The 8166-nt window shown below is 41.7% G+C and overlaps 2 long non-coding RNA genes across 2 annotated transcripts; both read right to left on the bottom strand.

Annotated features, from left to right (window-relative positions):
• Positions 1-3846: 3846 nt before the first annotated feature.
• LOC134987591 (uncharacterized) lies at positions 3847-5869 on the bottom strand. Its single transcript, XR_010193204.1, has 4 exons — positions 5824-5869; positions 5368-5740; positions 5037-5058; positions 3847-3963 (listed from the first exon to the last, which is right to left on the bottom strand). It is a non-coding gene; the product is annotated as an uncharacterized LOC134987591 (long non-coding RNA).
• A 1099-nt stretch (positions 5870-6968) lies between these two features.
• LOC134987580 (uncharacterized) lies at positions 6969-7522 on the bottom strand. Its single transcript, XR_010193198.1, has 3 exons — positions 7440-7522; positions 7250-7357; positions 6969-7167 (listed from the first exon to the last, which is right to left on the bottom strand). It is a non-coding gene; the product is annotated as an uncharacterized LOC134987580 (long non-coding RNA).
• Positions 7523-8166: the final 644 nt, after the last annotated feature.

Here is an 8166-nt window from a genome sequence, read left to right as displayed (position 1 = left end):
ATTGCTGGTTGGATACAGTGCTGGATACATAGCTGGTTGGATACAGTGCGGGATACATTGCTGGTTGGATACAGTGTGGGATACATTGCTGGTTGGATACAGTGCGGGATACAGTGTGGGATGGATATAGTGCGGGATACAGTGTGGGTCGGATACAATGCAGGATACAGTGCAGGGTGGATACACCAATAGCGCTCTTACTGTGACAAGGGATGCCGGTGATGTCCTCAGTGCAGGGGTGATGGCAATGTCCTCAGTGTGGGGGTGCCAGCAGTGTGGGGGTGTTGGCAGTGCAGGTGGTGGTATCATTAGTGCAGTGGGGGCTACCGTTTTGCCCCATTGTAGTCTATGGGGATGTTTTGATTGGATGAGAGTCATGACAGACGGCTCTCTCAGCCAATCAGCAGTCAGCTCATTGATTTCGATGGTCTATGATCAATGGTAACTACTTTTACCATTGATGGGGGAGAACCAGATGGATTCTCGACATCGATGATACGAAGCTACCAAATTTTTACATTTTTTTCTTCCTCTAAGGTGTCGGGACATAGAGCCTAGCTCCACCCCTGACACCCAAGAAGTCCCGCCCCCAGGCTCTGATCGGCTCACACACTAAAGGAGGGGTGACCATCAGTGGGTGAAACCATTGACGGTTACATTGCAGATTAATTCATATACCATCGAGGTTTTCCATCAGTGGTGACTATCGATAGATATGTCACCAATGGCCATCTCTAGTCCTTGCCCAGTTGCTGCTAGGCCGTTCCCCCTTCTGTCATTTATCTAGCACAGTTTTTGAAATGACAATTATCAGCTGATTGGCTGTTTTGGAAATTTCTCCACTTTATCTCTCTCCAAGGCTTGATACATCTCCCCTCCATTATGCCTGTATGGCAGCACACCTACATAATACTGTTTTATGTCTTTTAAATCATCACACACGACCCAGCGTGTCACAATAGCTTCTCACAGAATTGCTGAGGTGCAGCTGGCAGGTTCTGGGTTCAGTGTCACACTAATGGTTTACACGAAACAGCTGAATGGGTTTTTATAAAAGGACTTTGCTTCAAAAGGTTTTTCTGCATTTGCCTCTGCGATTGGCATGGGTTAATGAGCTCCTGGGTGGCCCTATCATTTAAAGGAGAGAATTATTGCTCCACATTCAGCCGACTAATTGTATACTGTATTTATGAATACGCCAGAACAAGAATACAGACATAAATTTGCACATTAAGCACCAGAAAGCACATAGTATAGCAAGTTCAACATTTAGCATTTACAATTAGAGCATGCTCAATTGAGCCTGTTACTGGGTTAATGTGGACTCTGAATCACTGGGAACTTCATTATAAGATCATTTTTTCTATATTTCCTTTTTGCTCCCTTCCCCCATTTATTTTTGTCTAAAAAAAACCTAGGAGGTCATTCCGAGTTGGTCGCTAAGTTTTTCGTTCGCACAACATATTCGCAAAGTTGCGTTAATGTAGTAAATTTGCGAACATCCGCCCCCAACGTATTTTTGCACATTTGTACGCAAATGTATTACACAAAGTGGGCGTACGCCAAATGACATCGCAGTAATGCGAAACCATCGCAGCAATGCGAAACCATCGCATTAACACATACTTCATCGTAAAAATACTAAGTTGTAGTAGAAACAATGTGTTTTTTTGCTATTAAGTCAAATGACACCTTTCAGTTTAAAGTCCACAAGCCCTCGTCAATTACGAATCCAATTAGTGTAATGATTGATAATGTTCCTAACCAATTAAGTCTGCCAAAAATACCTGAAGAACACTTTGTTGCCATAATTGGCCATCAACATGTAAAAGTCTAAAATATAAATATAGATGTTTTAAATGTTTTTTTTTTTTTTTTTGGTGTAAAGGTGTTGTTTGTGAATGAAGGTGTTTACATGTTTATTAACACAATAATCTCCTAATTTTTTTATTTTTTTAGAATCTTACATTAGATGTGTGAAATGTTTTAGAAAATCAATTTCTGCTTGGCAATCTGCTAATCCTTTTTTGCATTAATAAACACAACACCCGGTTAACTTTAAATAACTTGTTTTTATTTTTACATTTTTTGTAATCAGTAAAAATAAAAATACAAAATGTAATCAAGCAAATTTTTGTAACTGATCAATACAATTCAATAATCCATGCAGGTGTTGGCGCATGTTTTCCAGAATGCCCCCAAAACTTGTGGGATCTCCAACTGCAACATCTGAAATTAAGATGCAACATAAACATTAATAACTTAATCACATTACTTATTATCCAAGCAAGGCACAAAGCACACTTAAATGCAGGCATGTCCAAACTGCTGGCCTCCAGCTGTTGTGAAACTACATATACCAGCATGCCTTGACACAGTTTTGTGGTCAGAGAATGCCAAAGCTGTGTCAGGGCATGCTGGGATGTGTCGTTTTTCACCAGCTGGAGGGCCGCAGTTTGGACAGGCCTGCTTTAATGCCTAAGTAACTACATCATGGCTGCTTTAAGGATAAATCAGTAGCAGAACAACACACAAGCCTGCTCAGCAATGTTTTTGTATTTTTTACAAGAAAGTGTACCACACCATGGGGTACATTTACTACTACGGGAGTTCTATTTAAGATGGGACGTTGACCATAGCAACCAATCAAATTAAACATGTTATCTTGTAAAAGTGGGCATAAAAATTACAATTATAATCTTATTGGTTGCTATGGGCAACATCCCATGTTAAAGAGAACTACCATCTTAGTAAATGTAACACCATGTTGGCATTCATTCACATCTGTAGTGAAGAGAATTAAAGTTTTGGAGGTTTGGTCCTGCATCATCACACTGCATATCAACATCTTCAGAAGGACTACATATCCTAGCATGCCCACACTACCTGAAAACCGCCTTTACTAAATAAGGTCAAACAGGTTTTGAAAAATACAATAAGCATTTTGTGAGTGTAACTTTCACACCACAAATCATTGTGTTGTTCGGCTGGCTAACAAAGTGAAGCATGTGATTTGAAAGTGCAAACATTATGAATACACAGGCACAAGTGTAAAAGACTAACAACATACTAAACTCCACTCAGGTAGAAATGTTAGGCTGAAAACTGAGCACATATTAAACCATGTTGTCCTGGCAACCCTGTCGAACTAATGAGTGTCGACCTAGAGTGGACACACAAAACATTGCACACATAAACACTACATATCATGATACTCACAAAAATTTCAATGCAACATGAACACCATCAATAATAACTCAAAATGTTTTCCTTGCTAGCTGATTTTCAACAGTACAACAGTGCATGTTTTTACATTGTAAGTGTAAGTAGGTAATATTTATTTTACAAATGTTAAAACACTTACTTTCCTCTGCAACATGATGATCACCACTGAGTCCATCAGGGGCTTCTTCTGCCCATTCACTGGGTGGTGAAGGCAGCTGGATGGGGGAAGGAGGAGGGATGGGGGAAGGAGGCTGGATGGGGGAAGGAGGAGGGATTGGGGAAGGAGGAGAGATGGGGAAGGAGGAGGGATTGGGGATGTATTTTCTGAGGGTGGGTCTGATTGAGAGGGCGAGGGGGGCGGAGAGAATGTTTGGGGCGGAGAGAATGTTTGTCCAATAGAGGGTGAGGGGGGCTGAGAAGGGGAGTTGGAAGGAGAAGGAGAAGGGGACTGGGAAGGAGGAGAAGGGGGCACAGAAAGAGAAGGAGAGGTGGGCTGAGAAGGGGAGTGGAAAGGGGAGGGGGACTGGGAAGCTGAGGGGGACTGGGAAGCTGAGGGGGACTGGGAAGCTGAGGGGGACTGGGAAGCTGAGGTGGACTGGGAAGCTGAGGGGGACTGGGAAGGGGAGGGGGAGTGAGAAGGGGAGGGGGAGTGAGAAGGGGAGGGGGAGTGAGAAGGGGAGGGGGGCTGAGAAGGGGCCTGATGTTGCCTCCCTGCATCAGCTTGCCGTTGTGGTCGTCCTATAATGATATATGTATTATATTTTAGATTGCATGTTAAATTTCAGAAACACCATTTGTCAATTACACTGTTCTGTCCCATGTAAAAGACACAGGGCTTGGTTTTTTTTTTTTTTATTGTTATGATTTTTAAAACTGTTCATGTTGTCCACAGCAACCAAAATGATTATACTAAACTTTTTTGATGCTCATTACTGAATCTATTCCATTGAGTCATATTGATTGGTATAGGCAACATCACCAGATCACTATTCAAGCCACCTTATTATATAGACACCACTGATCAAGTTATTTGGTACAGTTTCCAGCCTGGGTATTAATTCTGTACAACATGCACTTGTTTTGAATCACTTTGCTACAGTCAGTACTGTTTGCCTAACCACACACACTGTCATATTTATTAAATTAGTTCAGTCAGTGTTGCAATTACAGACTACCACTTAGTGTAAATTTGCTAAGTTTATGCTAATAATCTCTGTTATGTAATGTAACTTACTGCGTGCACGCATTTGCCGGATTTGCTGGCGGATCTCCGCCAACAGTTCCGGAGTCCTCCTGCGGAGATCACTCCATCTCCTCTCGAGTTGGATGATGGTCCGCCTGCTGCGGACGCGAGACCTCAGTTGGTGGCGGACCTCCGCGTAGGCCTCGCGCTTAACCCGATTTGGGATAAAGCGCCCAACGCGGCCTACGCGGCGGTCCATCACCGCAACCAGGACGCGGAGCTCCCGCCTGGTGAAAGGTGCTGCACGCATCATGGCAATGGCGTTTTCCTTATTTGGGCATATATTTATAGTGTGTGTTAGCATGTGATTTGTCTAAAATCTATGCTGTCATTTCAATAAACTTTATTGATCTTTGCAATGCTGTGAAGAGCAGAGTGGTAATTTCGCACGAGCGGAAATACGCAGTCGCGGAAGAGGAAAAATCAAATAAAAATTTAACACACAACCACCAACTAAAACACCCACACAAACACACACACACACACACACACACACACACACACACACACACACACACACACACACACACACTTTGTTTAAAATTTAAAAAATACTCTGTGTACTCACCACATTTTGTGTGATAATTCAGCTGCACAGTTACAAAGTGGCCAACATTTAGTTTCATTTGTTTGTGTTTTTTTCATTAAAAACAGGATTAGATGAAAGAAAACTAATAAGGACACTATTTAGCAACATCACATTATTAGATTCTAAAATAAAACATTGTAAGCTTAACTTGTTTAAGGTTATTTTTAAAAAACATAATTAGAGATTCCCACACACCCGATTAATTACACAATGACCTTACAATAGCAAGCCAAATTACATCGTAACAAAATGAGCATAAGCATACAGTGTTTTAGATTATTTTTGAAAAGTAAATCAAAATACACTATACCTGAAATATTCTTCAACAATGCTTGCCCTGACTTGGCTTCCCCTCCGTGAAACACTCCCCCCACCGAATCGACGGACAACCCCTGGCTCCTCATCTGGCAATTCCTCTGTCTGAGGAAGCTCTACGCTACTCCTTACCGCGATGTTATGTAGTATAGCGCACAGGACCACTATTTTACTTGCCATCTCCGGCGAATACATGATGTCGCCACCAGTGCGGTGGAGCACACGAAAACGGCCTTTAAGGACCCCAATTGTGCGCTCCACCAGCTGTCTAGTGGCAGTAAGCGCGGAGTTAAATTCCGTCTGTGGTCCTGGCCTGGGATTACGGTAAGGAGTCATGAGCCAGGGGGTGCAAGGATATCCACGGTCTCCTGTTTGAGGAGAAGAAAAAATTAGAAAGAGTATATTCCTAAAATTGTTTAAAAATGGCTGGAAATTATGTTGGCCAACTCACCCAATAACCACATGTCTGCTCGTTGTCTTGATCTTAATCTGTGCCTTATCCCTGATTGTCTAATGACATAAGCATCATGCGAGTTTCCGGGAAACTTGGCATTCAGGGAAAGGATCTGGAGGGATGGCCCACAAACAACCATTACATTCAGAGAATGAAACAGTTTCCTGTTTCTATAAATTTCTTCATTATGTCTTGGTGGCACAATAGCTACATGTGTGCCATCCACAACCCCAATAACATGTGGGAAGCGACTACCACCTTCCTCAAATTGCCGCTTCACCACATCTAGGGCACCATCATCCAGAGGCATAGCAATAAATTGCTTCACACGCTTTATGAAAGCCTGGCTGACACGCCGCAGGACCTTACTGAACTGGCCCTGCGACATGCCAACCAGGTCTCCAACAACATGCTGAAATGACCCTGTGGCCAAAAAATGTAACACAGCAAGGAATTGTGTCAATAGTGATATTGCTGTAGGATACCGAATTGAAGACTCCAGATCACTCTCTATTATGGAGAGAGTGTCTAGGATTAGATGTGGTGGCAGCCTGTATCTACGCACAACAACATCATCTGGCATCCCAAAAAGTAGGACACGGGTGCGGAAAATTGGTGGCCTAGCACGCCTCCGTTGCCTTGATTGATGAGGAGCCGGTTGTGGTTGTGGGGCTGGCGGTTGGGGTGGGAGTGCTGCCGTGGGTTGGGGTGGGAGGGCTTCTGCTGCCACAAACACTGACATCACACACTTAAAAAAATTTGAAAAGATATGGTGAATAAGACAAATGCAATAAAAAAACAAAAACACCATAATATTTTTATTAAAAACGGGGTGTCAACTTACTGCAGGAGCATACGACATTTTTTCTGGATTCAATTCCGGAACAATTTTAAATTGAGACAAAAAAGGAAAAACACAAATTAAAAGTGAGAAACCTACATAGTTTATTGAAAATACAACACAAATATGTCAACCAACCAAACAGACACATAATAAGAGCATCAAATACATAACAAACACCTAAGTATAAATTAAGAAAAATAGGTTATACATCTAAAATAGATTCACAACAAAATTTAGCCCTTTAGTAGCTATTACAGGCAAGAACAGCACTACTTTGCTGAACAATCCTGGGAAAAATTAGTTAATTTATTATAAAGATGGATGACAAACATAAGCAAAACACTTTGAACAAACACAAACAGCCACAAACACAGGCCAAGGGGACTTACCTGCTCCTCCAAAAACAACAGAAGATTAGTGTTGTAAGGCACACCAAACAAATAAAGTGTAAGTGATTCCAAATAAAATAACGGGATAATTCTCCCAAAATAAGACACCTACAAGAGACACAAAATGACAGTAAGCACACATAGAGCCCATTAACACAAACAGCCACAAACACAGGCCAAGGGGACTTACCTGCTCCTCCAAAAACAACAGAAGATTAGTGTTGTAAGGCACACCAAACAAATAAAGTGTAAGTGATTCCAAATAAAATAACGGGATAATTCTCCCAAAATAAGACACCTACAAGAGACACAAAATGACAGTAAGCACACATAGAGCCCATTAACACAAACAGCCACAAACACAGGCCAAGAGGACTTACCTGCTCCTCCAAAAACAACAGAAGATTAGTGTTGTAAGGCACACCAAACAAATAAAGTGTAAGTGATTCCAAATAAAATAACGAGATAATTCTCCCAAAATAAGACACCTACAAGAGACACAAAATGACACTAAGAACAACATTTTTACATTAGTCCACAAAACAGAAACACTAAAGCACAGGTTTTGTTTTATAAATTTTCAATCAAAATATAGATTAACAACATTTAATATTTAATAAAAAACAAAAAACATACATTGCAACAACAGAGTTGCATTTAACAACAAGACGATTGCACGAATACTCACAAACGGAACTTCGCAAAAAGTATGCAATACTGTCTATATGCTAAACGCGAACAAACGGGAAAATGTATGCTTGACAATTACTCACTCAGAAAAGCACAATAGCACCTTCACGCACGGGCCACAAACTCCAAACTGCAAAATCCAAACAACTCCAAACTCCCAACACTCACAGCGTGCAAACTAGGCCCTTAAATAAGCAGTGCAATCATTAGCAAGATTACCATACTGTACACCTGTGTGAATGAACGCGCCGCACGTAGGTATAAATAGGCACACACCTGGGAGTACACACGTCATCTCCAACATGGCTTCTCGTGAGGAATTAGCAACAGAGATGGACCGCATTGCACAGCAGCAGATGGCATTGGCGAAAAAACGCCTAGAGTGCCAGAGACGGATGTTGGAATACGCCTCTGCGG

This window comes from Pseudophryne corroboree, chromosome 2 (genome assembly GCF_028390025.1).
Source record: "Pseudophryne corroboree isolate aPseCor3 chromosome 2, aPseCor3.hap2, whole genome shotgun sequence".
NCBI lineage: Eukaryota > Metazoa > Chordata > Amphibia > Anura > Myobatrachidae > Pseudophryne > Pseudophryne corroboree.
This window is presented reverse-complemented; position numbering and strand designations above follow the sequence as displayed.